The sequence below is a fragment of the Vicugna pacos genome, chromosome 1, assembly GCF_048564905.1.
Source record: "Vicugna pacos chromosome 1, VicPac4, whole genome shotgun sequence".
NCBI classification, from domain to species: domain Eukaryota; kingdom Metazoa; phylum Chordata; class Mammalia; order Artiodactyla; family Camelidae; genus Vicugna; species Vicugna pacos.
The window spans coordinates 48,934,200-48,959,977 of NC_132987.1; the positions used below are offsets into that span (position 1 = coordinate 48,934,200).

Below are 25,778 nucleotides of genomic sequence, written 5' to 3' on the forward strand. Positions count from 1 at the left end.
AATAAGCAGGGCTAAGCCTTGAGGAGGAAGGCAAGCCAAGCAAACCAGAGAAGAGACTACAGGTTCGCCAAACCAAGGGAGAAGTGCAGAGGTCAGAAGCTGAGCTCTAAAATCAAAGATCAGCAAGCTGGGGACCAGGCTGGTTCCAAAAGCAGGGAAATGCCTTACTCACCCACAGTTGAGCCCCATAAATTTCCTTTGTTTGAAAAGGTATAAATAAATCTAGCTATCAATATGCTTGAAACTTCTTGCGAGAGAACCAGGCTCATCTAGAGAGTTGTTTATCCCCTAACTCGGAATTTTGGGGGTCAAACCTTGAGGTGGTCCTGCATCAGAGGGATGTGGCTTACTCAGCCGCACAGCAGACCCCAAAAATAACATCTTGTTTATAGGACTTAAGCCTTTGGTTGTAAAGCACAGACTACTGACTCGTAACTAACACCAGCTTACCTGTCATTTGTTCATAATTCGTTTTTCATTTCAGGTCAGAACACACTGAAATATGCTCAGTACTAATTTTTCTTCCCTAAAATGCCCCAGTCTCTGCAAAACTGCTTTTTTCTGCAGGGATTTAAAGGAGACGGAGCAAATTTTTTCAGAACTCAAGTGCTTTCTCCACACTAGAACTTTCCTTTGTCAACCTTACTGGAAGTGAGTTCTCTCTCATCTGATCTTCTACAGAGATTTAGTCCTGACTGGTTGTAATTATGTTCATTTCCCAGGACAGCTACCACTAATATTAGTAACTATCATCTATTTTCTTGAGAACTTGCTGTGTGCTTTTACACATATTCTCATTTCACACCATGTGAAAGAGTTATTCTAATCCCCATTGTACAAATGAGGAAACTGAGACACAGAAGTATTCACACACTAGTAAGAAAGAGAACTATTAATACCAAGTCTGACTGCACCAAACAGCAATTACATTTCCCAGCCTCCATGCAATTAGGCTGGGGTCATGCAACCAATGCACTGTGAGCAAAACAAATTGTGAGCAGATGACAATGATGTGTGTTACGTCTGAGCTAAAGCATTTAAGAGTGTCAACCCTGGAAGCCAAGCCATTCTCCAAAACAGAGAAATCCTGGATCCACGTGATACTACATAGAAGAGACTTGTAGTGAGGACTCCTGAGACGCACTTCAAACTTTTCAAAAGCAAAAAACAAACTTTAGTTGTGTTACTCCCCTGAGACTTCAGAGATTTTTGTGGGTTTATTGTTGTTCACAGCACACGTACAGAACAAGTGTCATGAGGGATTCCACAGACTGGCTTGGAGCAAAAGAAGAAGCAGGTGAACTGCAGAAGGGCTGTGACGTTATTCTGCTCCAATAAAATCTTTCCCTTTCTTGCCACTCACATTAAATTTACATCCTGGATGCAACTTTAATAAATATCATGATACACCAAAGGTTGCCGTACATTGGAATTCCAGGCTTCATAACAAAGAAAGATTTTAAAGAACCACAGAATAACCTTTAGAAGAAGCACATGTTCTGTCATATATTTCAGGTAGTTTTGATTTATTCTTGGTAGACTAAACAAGTGAATTTCCTTCTCTCAGTCCTTTTGAATTTAGTCATCTTCCTCTCCACTGTCCTACCAATGCATTAGCCAAAATGATAAATATGCTCTCATTTCAGCAGTGTTAAAGTAGGAAACAGTAAATGTGCTCACATTCCTCCCAGCAATTTCACCCTAGTAATTTACACTACTCACACAAATTCAAACATATAAACATATACACTTGTGGCAGCATTCTTTATAATAGTGAAAAACTGGAGACAACCTGAATGTCCATCAACAGCAGACTGGTTATATTGTGATATTTTCCTACAAAGGAATTTATAGTCTTTAAAATGATTTTGTGCCGCTAGATTTATTGACAGGCAGACATCTATGTCAGGTTTGTGAGTGAAAATTTAAATTATAAAAATATCTGCATTGTGATTCTATTTACACAAAACTGTCTACCTTTGTGTGTATGTATTTTTTGTTTGTGAATAGAGAGGGCTTAAAGGATATACTCCAAAATGTTCATAGCAGTTCTGTCTTCTGAGTAGGTTTTAGAGTATTCGTCTCCTCTCTCCTATGCTTTTCTATACTGCTTCAATTGTAAAATACTCGTATAGTATATTTATAATCATAAAAATAATAAAACTGCTTTTTAATTTGGGGGAGAATGTTGAAACTGTATATTAGCTATCACCTTCCAACCCACCTAAAATCACAAAGCGACACTAATTAAGAGCCACAGTTGGTTTCCCAGAGATCAGCCTGGAAACAGTTTCCATAAAGTGATGCTTGGTCATTGCTCTGACACTGTTCAATGAAAATAATGATGAGGATTTAAAAGTACATTGGAAGTTAATTTATTCCTTGATGAGTGTTCACATCAGACTCTCACATTACATATGTGAAGGTGGATTTGACTGAGAGAAGACATGTAAAGCCATTCTAATAAAAAGTTCAGATATTTAACTTCTTTTTGCAAAACTGAAATTCCCAAGATGATCAAGGTTTTCAGTTTCTGCACAGATTTGTACATGTGGGCAGATGTTCTGGCATCATTAAGTCACTGGCTGTCAGACAAAGGAAAAATAAAAGGAATCCTAAACTGTATCTGTCAATACCCTCAAAACTATTTCAGGCCAGGTATTGTGAGATGAGATGGCCTTGTTGTAAGCCTCTCTCACCTGGTTAGTAGAGATTTTGTCAAAAAGGAATTTAACAAAAGGCGGTCAAAATAAAATGTCAATCTCCTGTTTAAAAAAAACTGCACAAAGACCAGAATTTAATAACTAAGATCCAAAGAATGGGCACATGATAGTAAACAAGAGTTGTGAGACTTCAAAATTTTAATGAATTTCTAGAACAATGCCGTTGGGACAGCGCTATCATGGAACTATTCTACTGAAAGATACTACTAATAAAATTTGGCTTTAGGGCTTGCCCATCCCTTGAACATATTAGATGCTCAATAAAAGTTTGCTGAATGATTGAATAAGTGTTATGTGTAGTTCAGAAAGAGAATAGCTATGCTGCTATAATAAATACACCCTGAAATCTCAGTGGCTAAAACAACAAAGATTCATTTCTCTCTCAAGTCATGGTTCAATGTGGTTGAGTGACAATTCTGAAAAGCCCTCATCCAAGTACTGACTCAGGGATCTTGGAGTGTTTGCAGCTCTTCATTTGGGCCTCCAAGATTGCCACAGAAGAAGAAGAGGGACTGGGAAATCAAAACAGTATTTTATGGATAGACCCAGAAGTGGTTCATACCATTTATACTCATATTCCTTTGGCTAGAACTCAGCCACATGTTTTTACCTTGCTCCAAGGAAAGCTGGTGTGCCTTCTATGTGCCCAGAAAGGTAAAAAGAATTTGTAAGCATGCCATATGTTGACATTCTCTATGTTAATTATTTTGATAGTAGTCTTTCTGGAACATATTACATACTACTTTGCTTTCTTAAAGACAATAAACATTACGCTTTTTTTGTGCCAAGTTTATCATTGCAAGCATTACACTGTTTTTTTAAACCTACGGACCTGAAAGTTATAGTCCTTTCCTTTTTCAGTTCTCCCACATTTAGTCATTCATATCCATACTTGATAATGCCTCGTTCATTCAGCCTTTGCTTTGGTCCCCTCCACCATTAATTACCCAGTCTGAGTGCTCACCCACAGTCTCCTAGATCTCTCTGACTCCATTCTGACCTCACCAACAACTAAGCCATTCCATATACTGCCACCAAATGAATCTTCCTAGAACATGCTTCAACCACAACTGAACTTTCATTGTAATATTATTTCCTCTTATCTTTCCAATTGCTACCTCAGCAATAAAGTCAGGTCCAAACTCCTTAACCTCCACAAGCTAAGGTGGCTTCTCTGATTATCTTCTTCAATATTCCATTTTAGCCAATGGTCTTGCATTCCCTTTCCCATGACAGTGCTGATTTCATCCTTCCTGTCTCAGATATCCTCAGCACCATCTACAATTATCTAATCTCCTGCATATTTCTTAACATCGTTTCACATTCTGTTGTTGTCTCACTTTCTGTATTAGTGAGGTAACATATGCTGCTGTGACTGAAAAACACCCAAATCTTAGTGGTTTAAAACAGCAGAAGTTTGTTTCTTGCCCTCATGAAGTCCAAATTGGGTGTTTCTGATTGTCACCTGGCTCCTCTCCAAGCAGGGATTCAGGAACCTAGGCTCCCTCCATCTATTGGTTCTGCCATCTTTAACACTTGGCTTTCAGTGCTGCTGCTACAGAAAGAGAAAGTGGAGGGTCATGAATAGGGGAGTCCATGGACTAGGACTAAAACTGGCACACATCACGGCTGTTAATATTCTGTCGGCTAAAATTCATTTCCTTGACCACCTCTAAAACTGCAAGGGAGGCTTGTGGGCCCAGGAAGAAGAGAAAATGGGTTTGATAAGTAGCCATCAGTATCTGTTGAACTTGCTTGTGACTTCTTTCCTGACAAATCCAACGCTTCCTCCTCTGAACATTTCTGTTACTTTCTGGTACCGTATTCACTGTGGTAATTGGGTAGGGGTTTTTTTTCTCTTTTAATATATTTCCTTTCCACATCAACTAAACTTTAGGGCAGAATAGCACCCCCAGCTATTAAAACAGTGCCCGGCACCCTATCAGAGCTCAATACTGTTGAATGATGAGAATGACAAGGTACGCTGAGTTATCTCCCTTCACACAACAGCCTGGCCTGCTGTGAATAGGGAGCTGCTGACCCACACTTTGAGTTTTTCTTTCTCTTGCCCTATAGTCAAAGTTTAGCTCCTGCTTTTCATTGCCTCCAACATGCTTGCTTCTTCCAGCAAGCACTCCTTTTTCTTCTTATAACTTGCTGTCTCTAATTGCTATACAATGCTTATTAAAATCTTAGCAATGGGAAACTTTCTCCAAATAAACTCATCCGTGAACCCCAATAAAGGGAAAAATATTATAGCAGGTTCAGATTGTGGCAGGTGGGGCATTTGCTCACTTAGCAGCTGCCTGGCCCCAAGGAGACTCTCAGTAAACATAAGCTGTCCTTCTTCTTCTCTCCTTGCCTCAAATTTACTATTTGATCACTGAAAAGCACTGCAATGGACAAACTTATCTAAGATTTCTTATTCATGGCGCAAACCTACTAATTTTGTCAGCAATTCACCCTTACCCATCCCAGCAAACAAAAAAAAGTGAGAAAGAGGAATAGGAAAGGAAAAGAATTTTGAAAGCTCTGTGAATAATAAAACTTGTAGTTGTCACGGACTTTTCAATAACATCCCTGTTTTCCCCATGGAAATTCTCCATCCCAGGTAGCTCACAAAGCCTCTTCTGCAGTAAATGCCATGTGAAGACAAAGGCATATAACTGCTTCAAAGTGTCATCATAAACAAAGATGACTAGACACAAATGTTCATTCTAACAGCCTTGAATATAAGTATAAACACCTCATTCTAAAAGGAACTTAGAATGACTGAGTCATACATTTCTAAGCAAAAATGATACTATTTTACTTGTTAAAAGGTATAGGAATCAATTCAATTATTTCTAAGAATATTAAGGTCAATAGGGTCAGTGAAAAGTTCCGTGTGACAAAATCAATATGACTGTATATGTTAATGTTTATAAGTATTTGTAATTCTGAATTAATTTATGCTCCCCTGGGCCATCATTTTTATTGTCACCTTTGATTAAAGTGCCTTGAATTAAATGTTAACTGTATATAGTTTAAAACAAAGTTTCTTTAAGCCACACTGACCTCTAGAGACACAAAGGGATTTCAAAGATGCTCAAGTAAAACCAAAATCCACCTTCACAAAATCAGTGTGAATATAAAAAAAGGATTTATTTGGGGACATACAGATGGACTGTCCTCTGAGCTCTTCGCTATACTCCATTGACTAAGCATACTGCATTGCATGTTATTAAATTTCACTGCAAAGATAAGAAGAAGCAAAGAGAAAGACTAGACCCAAAAAGAACATGAAAATAATTGAAATTGTTCAAATGTATGTAATAGAAAAAGCAGTGAACTAGGCATCCAGAGATCTGAGTTCTGGTTCTGGTTCTTCTGCGTACCTGTGTGACCTTGGGCAAACCACTTTCCTCCTGAAGTAAAGCCTGTCAAAGCCAGTGCCTCACCTATTCACAGGGAGATGCCAGTCATGATCCCCACTCCAGGGTATGACCCTCATATCACAGCAGAGAAACCTGCTCTAGCCCCCTGGTCCTCAGTCACTGATGGAATGAGAAATTGAGATTTCCAGATATTACTTACAGAAGCAAAGATAGCCAATAAAGGAACTGTTGGAGCAGGCAGATAGCTAGATATGAGCAGAGAAATGGGGATGCAGACCAAATGGCAGGAATTGGGCAGAAAGGAGGGGCACAGGCCAAATGCAGGAAACCATACATCATGTAAACATTAGGGTCACTAGGCAGACAAGAAAAAGCAGGAACCTCTGGGCTGATAAGCAGTCACACATTTTGGGGCAACAAGTGTCCTGGAGGCTGACAAAGGTGAGAAAAGGCAGGAATATCCAGTGTCCGAATGTAACCTTTTGCTCATTACACCCTCATTGCAATACAATTAGCCTTGCAGATTAGAAGTATCCATCATACACCAACACTATGACCCTTCCCATCCAGACTAAATAAAGACGAAAATCCTTCCTCCCCTCAGGAAGGTAGAGCTGGGATGAAAATCAGGGAATATGACCCCAAACCCTTCCCTCCCCAATGAATATTCCGCCCATTCATTTTTATACCCTATGTAACCAACTTACCAAAGAAATTCACGGTGAGCCTGAGCCTGCCCACTCTCCCCTTGAAAGTGTACTATCTATCCCTTAATAAGTCCTCACTTTACTTTCTTGACCTCTGCATCTGGTCTCTGAACTCTTTCTGCAACGAGGAAAGAACCTAAACCCCAGCAACAGAACTATATTGTATAACTGAGGGCGAAAAGAGAGGTGGTAACAGAGGGATAAAGAGGATATACTAAGTCGAGGGACAAGTGAAGAAAAGAGAGATGGTTCACGTGCTGCAAGTTTTTGAGCAACATTAGTCTTTACTAATGAAGAAGGATTGATGAGAGATGATGAGTTTAGAGAAGAAAGTAGAGGCGAGAGCACTTCATCATCCTAAGGAGAGGTTGTGCTCCATCCTGAAAGTTCTAAGCACTTTTAAACATAGCCTAACATGGCTAGATTGCATTTCAGAAACATGGCCCTGGCTTCTGTATGGAGATTTCTGGGGAACAAGTCTGGAGAGTGGGAAACCACTTAGGGAGCTGCTGAAATCATGCAGGAATTGAAGAGAATCAGTTGCTAAACTGACAAAGTGGCAGGGGGCCTAGAGGAAAGCTTTTCAATCTTTAGGGTGCATCCAGATACCTGGAGGACTTGTTAAAACATTGGTCCCTGTGAGTCTCAGAATTTCTTATTTAGTATGTCTGAGGTGTGTCTCAAGAATGTGCATTTCAAATAAGTTCCCAGGTGAGGCTAATGCTGCTGCTGGTCCAGGGACAACACTTTGAGAGCCACTGGCCTATAGGGACAAAAATAGTACTTGAGAGTAAATGGGCTTCCCCACACCAACAAGCAATTCTCAGACACCAGCAGTGTCTGCGAATTCAACTCAATTCTGACACTGTCTACCCCAGAGATAGAATCAGATTCCACAAAGGGCTCAGCCCTTCAAGACCACCCTCGACTTCAGCCAGTGACAAGTGCATGTTGTTCACTGTACTTCTGAGTGACTGGCTATCAATCAGAGGTTCCCGCAACCTCAGGTTCAATTAATTTGCTAGAATGCCTCACAGAACTCAGGAAACCTGTTTAATCACTAGATTACTGTTTTATTATAATAGGATATTAAAGGATATGAATCAATAGCCAGATGAAGAGACAGATATGGCAAGGTTCAAACAAAGGAGCTTTAGTCCTCGTGGAGGTTGGGGCCTGGCACAGTGACATGCAGAAGCACTTTGATTCCCTGACAAGGAAGCTCTCCAAAGAAGGGACCAAAAAGCTGTCCTTTTCTTTTTATAACAGAGGCTTCATTACATAGTCATGATTGACTAAATCACTGGGCAATGGTGACTGATTCAACCTCCAGCCCCTCTCCCCTCCTGTAAATCAGGGGGTGGGACTGAAAGTCCCAACCCTCTAATCACCTGGTTGGTTCTTCCTGCAGTGAATCTCCATCCTTTGGAGCTTCTAAGAGTTGTTTCATTTATATAACAAAGGACACCTTTGTCCCTCTCAACACTTTGGAAATTCCAAGGGTTTTGGGAGCTGTGAGCCAGGAACTGTGGACAAAGACCAAATATATATCTGAACAACCAAATATATATTTCTTACAAATCAATATCACAGAGAGTACCTAAGAAATCGAATCAACAATCCTTGCTGACTGCTTGGATGAAGATTTTGAAGAGAAGGGAGGAGTCATGGTTCTTCTCAACTTTCTGCCTTAGGCAACTAGGAGATTGTGGGGTCAGTCATCAAGGTAGGGGGGAATACTAAGGAAGAACATTTTGATGGGGGCATAAAGTAGTGAATACAAAGAGATCCTTTAGAGCGTGTATCAGACTTGACATTCACACTGGACATCCTAATGAATTGTACAACAGGAAATTCATAAATAGTTCTGACCAGGAAAGGAAGATATGGGTTAGAAATACAGATGAGAGAAGCAATAGCACATAGATGATAATTAAAGCCATGAGACCGACTATTGTTTCCCAGGGTCAGTGAGTACTGTGAGAAGAGAAGAGGATAAAATCTTGAGGAACATATTTAAGAAGAAAAGGAACTGGCACCACTTAAGCCAGCTGAGACTAAGAGGTAGAAGATATGCCATTGCTACATTGTTAGTGATGGCAAAAGACTGAAATAATGAAATGCCTGTCTATATGGGGCTGATTAAATAAATCATGACACTGTATAGTAGAATTATTTGCAGCTGTTAAAAAAAAGGAATGAGTAAGTACTATACTGATAGAAAAGATGTCCATTTTGTGTAATGTGCTATCATTTAGATGAAAAGGTGGGTGGAGTACATATATATAGTTGCTGGTATATGCACAGAATATCTCTGGAAAGATGCACAAGAAATGTGTAAACTTAGAGGGAACATAGTGGGGAACCTGGTAATACAGAGACGGAAAATCCAAGGCAGAATTTCAGTCAAAAGGCCCAAATGTCCTATGAACCACCAGTAATAGGCCTATTAAGATGGAAGCATCAGAGTCCAATGCTATTACATATTTAGACTATAAAAATAATTCTCCTTATTCTGATTTCATGATCATCCAACAAGATTCTGAAATTTTTCCCATAGAAAGAGAATTCATTCTGTAAACTGTCAAAATCGACTTGACAATCATATATTTTTATGACAAATTAACTGTTGGCATTCTACTTTAAACACCCGTCTCTTGCAATTTTGTGAGCTGAAGGCAGTCAATATCCAGGGGTTCCATCAGCTCTGGGAGATCACATAGAGATTCTGAGTCTACAGAGCTACCGACCGAACCCCAGACTTGGGTAAATTAACAGAGGTATATTCTACTTTGTTAGGTTTCTTGACATGCATTCAACTGGTCTCTCCTGGCCATGCTCCAACAGCACTATGTAAAATTCAAACTTTTAGAGGGAACAAAATTTATTTATAATACTCTTCATCTTACTTTCATGGCACACACTTCACAGACTGATACTAAATCTGCCCATGAATCCCACAGGACTGTGGCTGCCAACCTCTCCCAGCAGCATCCACTCCCCTCCCCAAAGTTCACCTGTATCGTTCCATCAAAATATTTCTTCCTACCATAAACAAAAATTATATCATATAAGGAGATGTGCACTTGCCAGGATCCACTACCAAACCATAAACTTTCTGAGGAAAGGATGTTTCATTCATCTTTGTATTCCTAAAAGACAGCACAATGCCTTGTATATCACAGGCATTCAACACAATCATGTCGAACTGGATTGGATTCCCTGCTAATATATTACCTGCCCAGATAAGGTAATTACTTAAACTACTTATATCGAGGGGCCTTATCAAATTCTCTTTCAGGTATGACCTCTTGAAAGGGAGATATTTTTGCCTAGGTGCCTTTTGACATCCTTCAAACGTAATCATAAGTGAAGCCACTTACTCAACCTACTTATGAAATCTGCTTGGATAATATACTGTTACCTAGCAAGGTCAGAAAATGGATTTTCTATTCTAGTTAATAGAGAATCTCAACATACATGAAATATAGATTGATATTTTCCAAATTAGAATTTGATTTTTAAAATATGTTACACTAAAATGATGCCAAACAGGATGTAAATTTTCTCTGAAACTGTAAAAATATGTTTGCAAACACTGTGTAGGGAATACGAGGCATGGAGAGAGCAGAAACAGGTGGCTCAGTGAATCAGGCTCAGCCCCTCCACAACTGCAATCCACATAAGTCCCAAACAGCTCTACTTTTCCTATTTAATATGGTGGTTTTATATATGATTTCATTTTTTAAATTTTTCCATTAATTTTTTTTAGTTTGAAAACCCATTTGTTTAATAAAACAAACATAATAATCTCACAATGACTCAGATCATTATTATTATCATACATTTTTCTGCACAGTATCTGCACAGAAGCACCAGGTAATGGAGCAATGGAATAACTAGCATATTAGATAACAGAGTATTTGTTGAAAATGCATTGCATACAATGTGATTCTTTAATGGCAGCTAAAAATGCCACTTCCTTTTACCTCCTTTCAGAGTGGTTACTATTTATCCTGGGTAACTTCTATTACTCTCCTGTCTTCTAACTAGCATCAATGTATAAATAATGTTCACAGTACTCTGTAGAACACAGAACCTGGAAAGTTCCCAGCCACAGTCTAAAAGGGTAATCCCCCAGCAGAAAATCTCAGAGCCATGTGCCTGCAGTTAAGTATTCAAAGCCACTTGTCTTATGCCAAAAAATATCCCCAATATGGAAACTCCAGATCTCTAAGTATTAAAGAATATACTTTTTAAAAAATTTTATCTTTTTAAAAAATTTTACCTTATTCAAATAGATCTTCTAACTCCAGAGAACTAACTGCAAAACTTAAGATGTAAAGGACTGCTTTTTCATGGATGAAAAGAAGTCCAATCTCTTCTCACTGGAGAGGAAGAAAATCTCAGCACACTAAAGCAGAAAATGAAAGAGGAACCATCACTTGGGAAGAGATGACAGTGGAATGCGGAAAGAGGCAGAGATCTAAGAAATCAGATCAGCTGTATCTTAATGACCAAGATTCCAAAGTTAATCTAGACACATATTTCTGAACTTATCTTCAATAGGATTTTATCTCTGCTCCTCTTTATTTTAACTCAACTGGAGCAATATTGTTAGAACATAACAGTCTGAAATGATAAACTACGTTTTAACTTTATCATTATACACTGTTGGAGAAGAGTTGCTTTTCTGCTTTAGTCACATTCAAATAAGTGCCCATACAATTTAATACACTGTAAATATTTCAGATCAAAACCTTACCCAAATAATCCTTACACGACCGGGAAGAGAGAACCGTCCCTGAGCCATGCTGTGCATATCTCAGATTCCTTGATAGAATCTTAATGTCCTGTTAATTAGAGCACAGGTTAAATGGCCCCACCACCTGCTCTACATCAATATTAATATTCTGATAAACTGTTTAAAGAGAGAGAAATGTCACCACCATCCTACACCAACTCGCGCTTTCAGAATGAAAGACTGAAGCCAGTTTTCATCTATTTCCATACTATATTCACAGTCACAGATTTGAACAACTTGAATCTAAACATAAGCATTAATCACTGGCTCCCAGCATTAAAATATTAAGTCTTGCTTTTTTTAAATCAAATCTTTGAATATTTTTTTCAGATTCCTCAGTATACATGTCATAGCAAGAATTCCACTGTGCTGGAATTGACTGATCATCAACATTTAATGATGAAGTGCCCACTATGCACAAGGCTCTGGGTCTCAACAGTGATCAAGAGAAACACCATCTCGACCATCATATTGCTTACGATGTAAGTCCTGGGTTCTAGTCTCAAATCTACCACTGAACTTGAAGGTCGTGACATGATCTTGGACAAGTCATTTAATCTGTCAGCCTCTTTTTTCTCACCTATAAAATACAGAAGTTAACCAGGTCTTTTCGAGCACTAAATTACTATGAATATTCATGCTTCTGCCACTGCTGGGTTCTGCATCACAGGAAGCAGATTAAAATTTTCATTATCCAAACACCAACTTGACAGTGTAAAGTTTACTGACCTGTGCCTTACCATGAACATACAGGTAAACTATCTCTGGTTTCAATCTTCAAAGTTTCACCTGAGATAAGATTTTTGGGTCTTTGAATGCTATTGGGAAAGACATCATACTTAACACACACAATATTAACAACATTTAAGAACTTCCTTTTATAAGTTGAGAAGCTATAATAGAGGAAACTAATAATTTATAATTCTGAAAGACTAATTCATGTCTTCAGCTATGAACATGAGCACACATTGTCCCTTCATCCACAAATGATTCCATCTGGATATCTGTGCTACTACTAATTTATCAAAAGGTCAAATTGATTTAAACTTCAAAAAAAGGGTGTAGATTTACTCCCTGCACACCTCCTTGATAGTTTAATTAGTATTCATACTTATTCAGCGTAATGTATTTAGTGGGACTGAGAATTCAGAATTAGGAGCTATGATCTAAAATCTAAAGTTTCTGAATCTGATTAAAAGTCATAGAATTCCAAATCTAAAGGAAATTCAAGTCTAACTCCCTCATTTTAATGGTTATATACATATACATACACACATATACATAAAAATGTAACCCAGGGAATTAACTGATTGTCCTAATATCCTATAGCTGGCAAGTGACAATGAGGACCTGAGGAGCCCAGACATTTCTAGCTCTTTCCACTGAAGGAAATGAATCCTTCACTATATTCAGGTGACAAGATTATCTCCAAAATTCTTTCTAGTCTAAATTTCAAGGCTCCTTGGAGATGGTTGAAATCTTCCATTTTCTGAGTGGAACTGGGAGGCACACTCTATCAATCTGAGTTCTTAGCTGCAAATAACAAAAGGCTTTAGCTGATTAAGAAGGAAAAAAATATTTAAGATTTCTGAATAGTTTCCAGAATCACCAGAAAAGGTGGAGAAACAGGATAGGAAAATACACAGAAATAAAGGAAGTTTGGCAGCAGCCAGGACCAAAAAAAAATGAAGTCATAGACCAGACTGGTGGGGTCACCACCACAGCAGCCACTGCACCCAGCACTCTGCGTGTTTCTGCCCCTGCTGCCTTGCCCCTAGACTAGATTCTCTCCTGGCCTTGGTTGTCTGCTTCGAGAGCCAAAGAATGTTAAGGTGAAGCCCTGTACCTAAGCCCTAGCACATGAAAGGTTGAAGAACATGCATCTGACCTTTCCAGCTTCTACCATGGAAGGCAAGCTTTGCCACAGGACTTCCCCAAATATAGGAAGGAGTCTAGATCCAGGGAAGCTAGCCAGCTGGCCAGCTGGCCAGCTAGACAGACAGATAGACAAATAAACCCTTGTTCACAACAAGTAATATATTTGAGAAACTTAAAGAAATGCATCCATGTCTACATAAATTAAACCCCTCTAAAAGTGACTGAAAATGATCCCTATACAGTATTCCAACCAATCTCAAGAATTTAATAATAGTGCAGAAGCCAGTTTTAGCATGATACATACAATGTATCTAGAAGGATCCACACTATAATGTTTATGCTATTAGCTTTGGGTGGTGGAAAATGAGTAATTTTGAAAATTTTACACTTAGCTAGAGTTTCTAAATTTTTCTGCCACTTATATGTGTTATGTGTGTAATAATTTTTTACCAAAACAATAATGAAGGGAAGAGCTTTCTAATTCAACTGGGAATTTTACATGATTCCAGACACTTTAACAATACATGATGCTTTCTAAGAAAGTATATATAGCTTTTTATGACATTCACACACACAAAACCCTTTTAAATGCTAATTTTATTTTTGCAGTTATTTTAGAAACTTAAAGATTCACATTTTCCCACAAATAATTTCCTCAAAGAGTAGAATCTTTCAAATTATTTTTAAAAGGAGGGGGTTCTGATTAAGAGGGGGTTTAGCTTGTCAAAACACACTGTATTTTTCTCTTTACCAATTTATACGTCTCCCTTCCTGAAAACTTTATTGCCCTCAATTGCTGTTGTCAGTAGCTTTCTACTTGCTCTTGCTCCTGGAGGGTTAATTTGTAACATTCGGATGTCTTAGCACTCTTTCCTTCTTTTTCCCAAATACCCAAGCCCTCCACCCCTTAATTTTGCTAGTTGATTCTGTGCCCAGGTACTATTTACAGCTGGAAATAATCCCAGATTCGGACAGCTGGTCTGATCCTGTGATCTATAATTGCATTCAGTTTTATCACATATGACCCTAGACCACAAACACATTAAGGGCATCTATGCAAACTAAGAAGTTTAATAAACATGAAGCACGTGTGCACATAGGTCCTATACTGTCAAGTCTGCATTCCACACTTTAAGGAAGAGAGGACTTACAGTACAGCTAAGAGTATCTTTGGCATCTGTTCATGCAGGGATAAAGCCTCCCCTCCAGGCAGCTAGGCTCCTAGCACCCTGTGAGCAGACTGCTGTGGCTATCTCATTCCTTTTAATTCCCTGGTAAACTTCTCACCAGCCTGCTGGTTTCTTGTTTATTCCAACTAGGAGCACAGCAGTCAGTCCAGCAGCATCATTAGCCTTCCCTGTTTATTTGCTGTTTCTGACAAATAATTGAGGGCATCAGGTTTCCCACTCCCCTCTCCAAACTGAGTCAGCTGCCTCCAGTAGCTAAGTGCCTTTTTTTCATGGCTTGCCCCACCCTGACCAAACTATCACATGATGGAACTGAGGGAGGTGGGATGGAAGCAGCCTAGGTCAATACAGCACAGATTCATTGCTTGCACCCAAAGTTCAGCAGCTCTTGTAAACTAAACACATCAATTTGTTGCATACCCTTAGTCAATTTTCAGATTTCTGTAATGGTTGTTTTTGGCAGTGTTATCCAGTTTTATTACTGTTTTATGGGAAGAGGATTTGCTATGCTCTTCACTCCACCACTCCCAATCTCTAGATATCAACTGAAAAAAAGAAAAGAAAAGAAAAGAAAAGAGCCATTACCACATTGCAACCGTACTCTCATTAGTGAAAAGAGAGGCAGAGAAGTTTCTAGAAATGTTCACTCTGCATAGGTAGGTTGTGACTGGATGGAGTGGGAATTAACAACAATTTTGTTTCTTGTTCCCTTCAAGCATATTTATTGTCTACATTTCTCAATATCTCAGTAGCAAAAGAGTATTATTGTCTAAGCCTTTATTTTACAGAATAAAATGATCCACCCATCAAGATGCAAATTGCTATAGCAATTGCAGATTACTCTGTACATACAGTAAAAAAAAAATCTATTATCATTGTCCAGGGACCATATCAATTCACTTTAGATATTTACGAAGTTTTTTTTTTTTTACTTTATAAATCTATAAACCTGTTATGAGTTTCCATAGCTCTTCTTTCTCTGACTAGGAGGCTGAATCATTGAAAATAACTTGTATTTATAATATAGTCCAGCTAAAGGTGATAAATGTAATAGTTTATTATTGACTTTTGGGCTATTAAGGTACAAAGTTACTCTATTTTTCCATGTTTTCTTTTACCTGCACATGCCCATAAGCACAACGCCAAGATATTCTTTATTTCAGAGGCTACAAACTGGTAACCTCTGGCTGAAAAATAGGTTTTATTTAGCTCTTATTATACCTTTTAAAATATTGAGCTAATAATTAAAATTCATATATGTCAGATAAAATTATGAGTACCTGCTTCTTTTTGAAAAAAAAAAAAAGACCTGGTGATACCACACCTAATAATGTCTGCCCTTTTTATAAAAAGCAAGCAATCTCCAATATGTTACAATCCTCACCTGTCCCTATAGTTTTCCTAACACTGAGAACCAAAGTCAGCTACCATCAATCATTTCACTTGCATTATTTTTCTTTTTATGATAGAGAATGTTTTTTAAATGCCTTAATTAAAAATGGGAAGAAAAATAGAAACTAAGAGGACTATTTGATTATCCTTCACCCAGCTCTCTTCACTTAATGCTCCCTGTCTTTCTGTTCCTAGATTAAAACCAAATAGTCACTTGAAATAAAAATAATTCAAGATTGTAGGATTCTTGCTTATCAAGTTGCCGATGCCAGAAGGTAATCCAGAAGCTGTTCAAAAATCAACTGATTGCATAGTGTAGTGGTTACGTGCCCAGATTCTAGAGCCAGATTACTTGGGTTCAGATCACTATGGATTTTGTGATCTTAGGCAAATTAATGTCTCTGAGATTCAGTTGTCCTGCCTATAAAATGGAAATAGTGATAGCAAGATGAAATTAAGTGCTCAGAACTGTGCCTAGTAAGTAGTAAATGCTATAAACATGTCTGCTATTGTTATTATAGAAAAGCAACTGCCACTATAAACATTTCAACATTGTCCAGTGTCAATGGAATTGACAATCATGCTTTGTAAAAATACTTTATCCCCAGGATATATATAAATGCTTTTATAAAATTATGTCTATGCAATTAAAATTAAATAGAAAACAAAGCAATTATCTAATAAATTTAACTAATGTAGACAGTTAATTTGCTCAGATAATTCAGGTCCTAATTTTTTTAACCTTTCAAAGCAAGTAATAGAGATTGGGTCCTGAAATGTCTAAATATCTGCATCAACTCTCTGAATTACTCACTTTCCATGCATATTCCTAATTTTTTAAGTAACTTGTTTAAAAATAATAACAACTATGTCTTCAACAAATATTCCCCTTATGGTTCTATAAACATTGATATCCCATCTAAATACCAGTCCCTTGAGCTCCCTACTCTGTTTCTGACTTTTTCCTTTCCAAAAGGAAGTGTCTACAACTAAATTTCCTTCCCATTGTCCCCCACACCTCTGCTTAGATGGTTAGGGAGTTATGGCAAGGTTGGGGTGTGATGTGAGGCAATGAAAGGAAAGAAAATAAAACATCTACCTATTGCAAAAGAATGCACAAAGCATCACTTATAGTTTTACAACGAAAATTCTGTAGACAGCTGTTAGATTCCAACATATGTCTTCCACAAATGCAGTAAGGAGAAGATACATGGGTATGAATACCACTGAATAGCACACAATGAGTCTTAATTGTCTCTCTTGGAAGTAACCTACATGCTGAAACATTGCCCAGCAAGACGAGGAGATCCTTGCACTTCAGCCCTAGCTAGAACATGAAATCTGTAGTCCCAGAAAGGACCCTTCCTAGGCCAGTCTGGCTCCCAAAGGCTCTACTTTCAACTCTAGGGTAATTTATGATATCTACTCAAGACTCCCAGGACAAAGCAAGATATTATGTTGATGGATTTGATCAATCAAGTCAAAATAGCTACCTTAAAATATAAAAGTTTTTTTTTAATTACCAAGTAATATGTGCTACACACATTCCCCAACTTTACCCCAATCCTGGGACTGAGGGATAGTGGGTCAGCTTCAAGAATATGTCCCATATGACAAGGAATTTTTTTTTCTTGAAAGCTTAATTGTTCTTAAAAAATTATCAACTTGGATGTTCTAGATGTTCCCAGAGAAATAGAGAGGATGCTACAAAGGGCCAGTCTCAAATTTTAAATGGGGCCACTGAAGAAGACATTAATAAAACAATGGACACCAGATTCTGACTTACAATAAGTATTATAACAAGTCCAGAGGTCAAATCTGGAGCTAACTTTTCCTACCCTGTCTTGTCCAACAGCTCCTTCCTGCTTCCAAACTCACTTTGCCCTCACTAAATTCATTCTTTCATAAAACTGAACTGAGCACTGCCAGGTTAAACAATTTAGATCAACTGGAAAAAAGACAAAATATATTTTTCTACAAAGAGTTCACTTAGAAAATCAACCTACCCAAAACATTAGAAAACACAGACAAACAACATATATGCACCAGCAGAGGGATACAAGGGTCCCATGTGTTTTGGACCAATGCAAGCTTTGGACCAAGCAAGACTGAGAAAAAAGAACAGTAGACTGAAAGCTCAAAGACTGGGCTGTAATCCTGAACTCTGACACGACACGTTACTACCTGTGTAACACTTCACAGAACCCTGCACTGTTGCAGAAAAACATGTTACAGCTCAGTTGTGACAGCAGCCTGGATCCAGGTGAGAGACCAAGCAGCACTCGGAGAGTTGGAGAACTCAGGTTTATTAAGCCAGTGGGCCCAGAGAAGTTAACACCAAGCTCTGGACTCCATCTGTAGGTTTACGTAGGCTTTTATAGGCTGCCAGTTTACATTTTGCAACATCATATGTAAATAAGGTATAACAAAAGTTGACTAATTAGGAACAAGTTTTGTAGAAATGGGCCAATCAGGAGGGAGAGAAATAACCAATCAGGAGTGAGCTCCATGCAAATGAAGTACTACAAATGGACAAATCAGGAGTGAGGGAAATGGACCAATCAGGAGTGAAGGAAATAACTAATCAGGAGTGATCTCAGGGAACCTATAGAATTTAAAGGGTAAGTTCCACTTTCCTAGAAGTAAGCCATTTCAGAGGCAAAAAGTGAGATAGCGTTGCTGGGCCCAGGAACCGGATGGTGCTGGCAGGAGAGTAGTGCCCCTGGCAGGATAGTAGTGGCCCAGCCTGGGGGTCCTGCCCGTCTTTTTTACGGGGCTTCCCACCTCACACCTTCCTGGCACCAATAAGTAAAGTGAACAGATTAGATCAAAAAGTTCCCTCTCAGCTCTATCTAGAAATTAATATAAAGAATACCAAAGACTTTTCAAAAGGCTTGCTGCTGTATTCCATAATGGTATGGTTTAAATTATTAGGAAAATCCTGAGCTTTTCCGTTCAGTGGTATTTATTATAACAGGATTTGTCCAAGGTGTCATAAACTGAGCCTTTAAATATATGCAGAATGTAAAGAACCAATTTGTATAAAATGGAATTAAACGTGGAAACTTCTTAGGGGCTTATCCTGAGAAAGTAGATGGTATCTTTAAAACTACAAATCTCCAAAAAAAAAAAAAAAAAACACACACACACAATTACAGAAGACTCGCCGACCCTTAGACAGATTGGATTTTGAGAAAAACTGGCATCTGAACATAAGAAGTTAAGGGAGGTTGGGCTAATAAGGGCTAGGCAACTTGGAAGAAAGGAATCCATGTGATAATGTGTTTAATTAACAGCTACTTTATAGTATAAAACAGCTTGGTATTAGAAGTCTTCAATTAGAAAGCAAATACAGCATTTTTAGTCACATTTAAACTTTTGAAAACACGAACAGTGTATTTTCATTCATTCATTCTGAAAAGGAAATGCTGTTCATTTTCATTCAAAGACCAGTTTCCTTTTCATTCTCAAAAAAAAAAAAAAAAAGACAAAAAGCATGATGAGATGCCCTCTTCTGTTTCAAAACTGTTAATGCAGGGTTTTTTGAATTCTAGCAATTTGGAGGATTTCATATTAAACTGTGAACACAGCAGGATTTTAAAATCCTAAAGCACTCCATTGACCTCCAGCAATTGGAATATCTCCTTGTGCAGCAGAAGTTCCTCTTGGCCAATTAAAAAGTCCTCATTTCTCTCTCTGTATAATAGCACACCCTGCTCCTGGCTGAGAAGAAAATAGAATTAACCTTGGGCTGGCAGCCGTGTGCCTGATTTCCCTGGGTGAGTGAATGAGCTCACCAAATGTATAAATAATGTGCCCAAGTCCCCTTGTTGCTCAGTTTTGGGTTTTTTTTTTTTTTAATATTCATTGCCCAGAGCGTTGAGCACAATTCCAAACTGTTAATGTGTTAAATACTTTCACCAGGGTTTGATTCTAGTTGCTGAAAAACCAATAACAGTAAACCCAGAAAGATGGCCCAAACTTCCTGTTTTTTGTTGGCAGAATTTTGTTCTGCAACTTGCAAAGTTTGACAAATTATGCAAAGAAACAAATGTAAAAGGACAGTTTAGAGATACACATCGAGGTGGAGCACAGTTGTTTTAGAGAAACTACCACTGGGCTGCTGCCAGTAGCATCTGGGCAGGAAGGAAATGCAAATTAAAAGGAAAAATTAGGCCATTTTAGAGCAAAGCGATTTTTCAGCAGAAGCTCAGTGCTAACACTAAAGAATAAAGAAGGTATTATGTAGTTTTAAATTGAATTGATTGATTCCTTTCCTCAGTTCATCTAAACTGCCTCTTTTCCTCTTCCCCGGAGGCACTGAGGGGTTGTGATAAGGGCAGCGGCTGTTCTCATCTCTGGTACTTTGCACAACCTTTTTTTATCTCATTCAACCACAGAAAGTGAGTTTGTCCTTCTCTAAGACGTGTACCCTTTGACTGAAATCAAAGCTATTCGCTTTTTGTTTTTTGTCTTTCAATCATCTTCAGAATTAAACAAATAACTCCAATCTAGAAAATGAGACTTTGGAATCAGAACGGAATTTTAGACACTCTCTGCTACTCACCAGTCCTTTGAATTTGAGATTCCTCAGCTGTGAGATTCAGAAGTGTTCCCATTACACTATCAAGTGGCTGTTAAGGTAAAAGTGAGATAATATATGGAAATGCACTTTAATGCTATCCTTTGCCTTTATTTATTAACTCATTTAATCCTCACAACAGCTTGACAAAGTAAAGACTATTTTAGCCCTATGTTACAGGTAAGGAAAGTGAAATAGAGGAATTAAGTAACTTGCCTAAGGCCTCCCAGCTCCTGATGTCAGGACCTCTGACACTCAGACTCAGGGAGTCTGGTTCCGGGGCTCCAGGACTTGCAGCACCACACACTACCGTCCAGGACAGGCGTCAAGTGTGGCTATTCATTCATTTATCCATCAGATATTTACTGACCATCCACCATGAACCATATACACTTTGATTATGACTAAAAATGATCAAATCAATGAGATTTTTATTACTTTTCATTTTCACTTTTTTCACCCTACAGGAAATGAACAGAACACAGTGTAAGAAGAAGAAAGAAACGAAGACTCCAAACCCACCATTGAGACGCTTTTCAAAATAGTTTCATTGAATCTTAAGGTGCTACAGTTCAGAGGAGAGGACTCCTCTGTGGTGGAGGCTCAGTGACCACGGGCAAGAGGGCTTGGAGGTGGGGGAGGCAGCCATGCACAGCGGACAGCGTGCACCTCCACATGCAGGTGCAGAGCGGGCAGTGTCGCAAAAGCAGAGGCAAGCTAAATCGGGACCAGGATTTTCAGCTCACTGAATAGCAGAGTCACGCAGCAAACCCCAAAGCCCCAAACACTTAATCCTCAGCCTTCCTCACTAGTTTGCTGTGAGTCTGTAGGAGACAACATCTGTGAACACACTTGCTGGACTGTAAAGTGCTCTACCCCGTTAGATGCAATGACCGAGTGACCACAGTGAGTGGCCCCCACCTCAACCAGGACTCCAAAATGGGCCCTCTGTAGGAGACACAGACACAATACTTAGTTTTTAAAATGAGGGAAGGAAGGATTCAAATCCCAGAATTCACTTATAATCCTCTAGAAAAAAAATCATCATTACATAAATGATAATTAATAGTTTTAATGCTAATAAGGCTTTCTCTTCCAAAGCAATGGTCTCAAGAACTTCAAATAAGTTTAACTTCATTAGCCAACTTTCCCTGTAGTAAGCTGTCATTGCTATTATTCACCCTATTTTTAAGAAAGGGAATTTTTAAATAAAAATTTAAAAGAATGAACAGGACTGTGATATTGTGATATAATAAGAAGTATGTATTTGGACTTCATCCCTGGTTCCTGGCACAGAGCTCCTAAAACCCTTATTTCCTGAGTGGCTGGGGTGAGAGGAGAGTCTTTTGTTATTCATAATAAGCTTCTTTCAACCCTACCTGAGTTTATGCTTAATGAAGTGACTCTTGGTGGACACAAATAGCTCTAGGATGGGGCTGGATGACACAGTAACCAATCCCAATCATGTGATTGGAAGGTTGGACTTTTCAGCCCCATCCCTGACCTCCAAGGCAGGGAGAGGGGCTGGAAATTGAACCCATGACCAATGATTTAATCAATTGTGCCTACATAATGGAACCTCCATAAAACCTCAAAACAGAGTTCACAGAGCTTCCAAGTTGGTGACTGCATTCATGTGCCAGGAAGGTGGCACACCCCAAACTCCATGGGAACAGAAGCTCCCGCACCCTTCCTAACCTCACCATTGGTACCTCTTCATCTGGGTGTCATTTGCATCCCTAATATCCTTTATAATAAACCAGTAATAGTGAGTAAAGTGTTTTCCTCAGTCCTGTGAGCTGTTATAGCAAATCACTGAACCTGAAGAGGAGCTCTGGGGAATCTCCACCGTGTAGCCAAGTCAGAGAGAAGTGCGGTTTACCTGGGGACCCACTACTTGCAATTGGCTTTTGAAGTGAGGGGCAGCCTTATGGGACTGAATCCTTAACCTCTGGGGTCTGTAACTCTGGGTAGTGTCAAAATTGTATTAAATTGTTGGACTCCACATAGAATTAGAGAATTGCTTAGTGTGGAAAAACTACATATTTGGTGTCTGAATTGTTGACAGTAAAAACAGATAATAGTGGGGATATTTTAGCATTTCTACAGGAAGCCAAACCATGTCACCTGCCAGGAATAAGACTCCTCTATCTGGGAACATGCACACTTTCCACTTTCTTCACTTGGCAATGTTGATTCCTTTTTGAAAATGCTGGCCAAGTGTGGGCTCTATCCTCTTCCATAATCTGCCCCTTCTGATACATATTAACAGTATTAACTTAGAAAGTGCAACATCCCTCTCTCCGCATACTCTGCCCCTCTTCTAGGACACCTGGAGAGAGGAGGCTCTTGGAGCTCATTGTTGTCAATCAGTTCTCTATCTCACACATACACACACACATGTGCATGCAGCACGTGAGTGCATATACACCATCCTGCCCTTGAACGAGCTGGTAACCTTCAAAGGTCAACGGATAACCTTTAACAGGTGGAATGGGTAAGAGACTCACTAAATTCACAGAAGCCAGTCAAGAAGTCCAAGGGTAACCCTGGGCCCATAAGTTTAGACATTTACTCAAAACAGCACATTCAAAATCACCTCAGAAAGGTGAAAGTGTAGACAGAAATAACCATTTTTCATCAGTAAAGTAAGGGCTGAAAGTGTGTGTGATTACAAAATGGAGAAGAACGGTGAGGTTTCATCATCAGGGGTGCTTTTCTGCCGAGTAGGTCTATCATTTAAGAAGTAGATGGACCATCGACGCCATCACCAGCAAGGCCCGCTACACGCTCAGCGAGGAGTGGCTGCTGAGCGAGAACATCAAGGCCAAGCCCCACAACCTCAATGTGTCCTTCCAGGGCTGCGGCTTGGGCTCGCTCAGTGTGCAAGCCATGGACACGGACACGCTGACACAGGTGAAGGAGAAGATTCTGGAAGTCTTCTCCAAGAACATGCCCTACTCCTAGTGGTCACGAGCCGAGGACGTCGACCTGGAGTGGTTCACCTCCAGCACACAGAGCTACATCCTGCGGGACATGGACGACACCTCAGTGGTGGAGGATGGCGGCAAGAAGCTCCACGCTGGCTCACTGCAAGATCCCTGAAGGTGCCTCCCTGTCCATGAGCCTCACAGACAAGAAGGACAACATGCTGGGCCGAGTGAGAGACTTGGACGCAGAGCAGTATTTCCATTTGGTGCTGCCTACGGATGAGCTAGCAGAACCCAAGAAGTCCCACTGGCAGAGCCACTGCAAGAAGGTGCTCCTGGAGATATATCTGCTGTCCACCAAGGGCACACTGCAGAAGTTTCTAGATGACCTGTTCAAGGCCATTCTGAGCATCCGTGAAGACAAGCCTCCACTGGCCGTCAAGTATTTCTTTGACTTTCTGGAGGAGCAAGCCGAGAAGAGGGAGATCTCAGACCCCCGACACCCTGCACATCTGGAAGACCAACAGCCTTCCTCTCTGGTTCTGGGTGAACATCCTGAAGAACCCTGAGTTCGTCTTCGACATCGACAAGATACACCAGATCGACCCCTGCCTGGTCATCGCGCAGGCCTTCATCGACGTCTCCTCCATCTCTGACCTGCAGCTGGGCAAGGATTCGCCAACCAACAAGCTCCTCTACCCCAAGGAGATTCCCGAGTACCAGAAAATCGTGCAGCACTACTACAAACAGATGCACGACATGACCCCCGCTCACGGAGCGGGAGATGAACGCGCACCTGGCCGAAGAGTTGCAGAAATACCAGAATGAGTTCAACACCAACGTGGCCATGGCAGAGATTTATAAATACCCCAAGAATTATCACCCACAGGTCGTGACCACCCTGGAGGCGAACCCCACGGTCCGGAGGACGCAGCTGCAGCACAAGTTCGAGCAGGTAGTGGCCCTGATGGAGGACAACATCTACCGGTGCTACAGCGAGGCCTGAGCCCGAGGCATTGGGGCGGAGGCCGAGGGGCGCCACCCTCTGCTTCTTTCTGCTCCCAGTGCCTCTGACTCCTGCTGGGGAATGACTGAGAAGAGGCGGCTGGGGTGGGGGACGATGGGCCTCTCTGAGCCAGACGGAGGAGCCCCCGGCCCTGGCCCCTCGGGCACCATCCCCTCCCACCTGCCCCCAGACCCGGGCTCTGGGACGGGAACTCGAACGCTGCAGCCCATCCCGGGTGAGGCTCCTGCCGGCCATGCAGCACAGCCTGCACGGCGCCCCCACTCCCCCCACCACGGCCGAGGGCCCTGCCCCACGCAGTCCAGCGCCAGCGAACCAACCCGCGGGCCACGGGGCCGCCTGGCCCACAGGCCGCAGCCGGAAGCACTACCTCATCCAACCTGGCGGAGGGAGGCCCCCTGAACCAGCCCTCGGTTGGTTTCTGCTTCAGCCACTGAAACATTGTTCCCGTCTCCCCTCACCCGGAGAGTTCCTGACCACGCACGGGTTCAAGCAGTGTCGTATTTTGGTTGCTTGAGCAGCTGCTGGTGGCGGGAGCCGCGCCCACTGCCCGCGGGAAGGCTCCAAGGCCGCCGCACGAGGTGGGCGGGCCGATGATGAGGGGACAGGGGCGGGGCGATCCTGGCCTCGAGGGGGGAGGCTGCGCTGCACCAAGGCTGTAGCTGGGCTACTTGATCTTGCTGGAAGTGTTTCTAAAGATAGCATCACTTTGTTGTTGTTGTTGTTGTTGTTGTTGTTGTTGTTGTTGTTGTTGTTGTTGTTTAAAGCTTTTATATATTAAAACACTTACCACGCGCCAACTGTGAATAGCTGCCGCTCGTGCAGAGGACCCGGGGAGAGGTCCCCAGGGGCTCCCAGCGCAACACTGGAAACGACTGCTCCAGGGACCGGCAGACCTGGCAGAGACCCCCGCGACGCCCTGAGAAAGTTGCCCTTCCTGAGCTGTCAGAAGCGCCGTCTGTGAAGACCCAGCCGCTGGCGCAGACCCACCCGGCACCAGACAGGCTCGGGGCTGCGCGGGAGGGGGAGGCTGGGACGCTCTGGAACCTTCTTTATAATAAAAGCCTGACTGGAAAACCTAAAAAAAAAAAAAAAAGAAGAAGAAGAAGAAGGAGAAGGAGGAGGAGGAGGAGGAGGAGGAGGAGGAGGAGGAGGAGGAGGAGAAGGAGAAGGA

General features: G+C 40.7%; 1 pseudogene; it reads left to right on the forward strand.

Moving 5' to 3' along the window:
* Positions 1 to 12,024: 12,024 nt before the first annotated feature.
* Positions 12,025 to 24,586, forward strand: LOC102530477 (plexin-D1 pseudogene; annotated as a pseudogene).
* Positions 24,587 to 25,778: the final 1,192 nt, after the last annotated feature.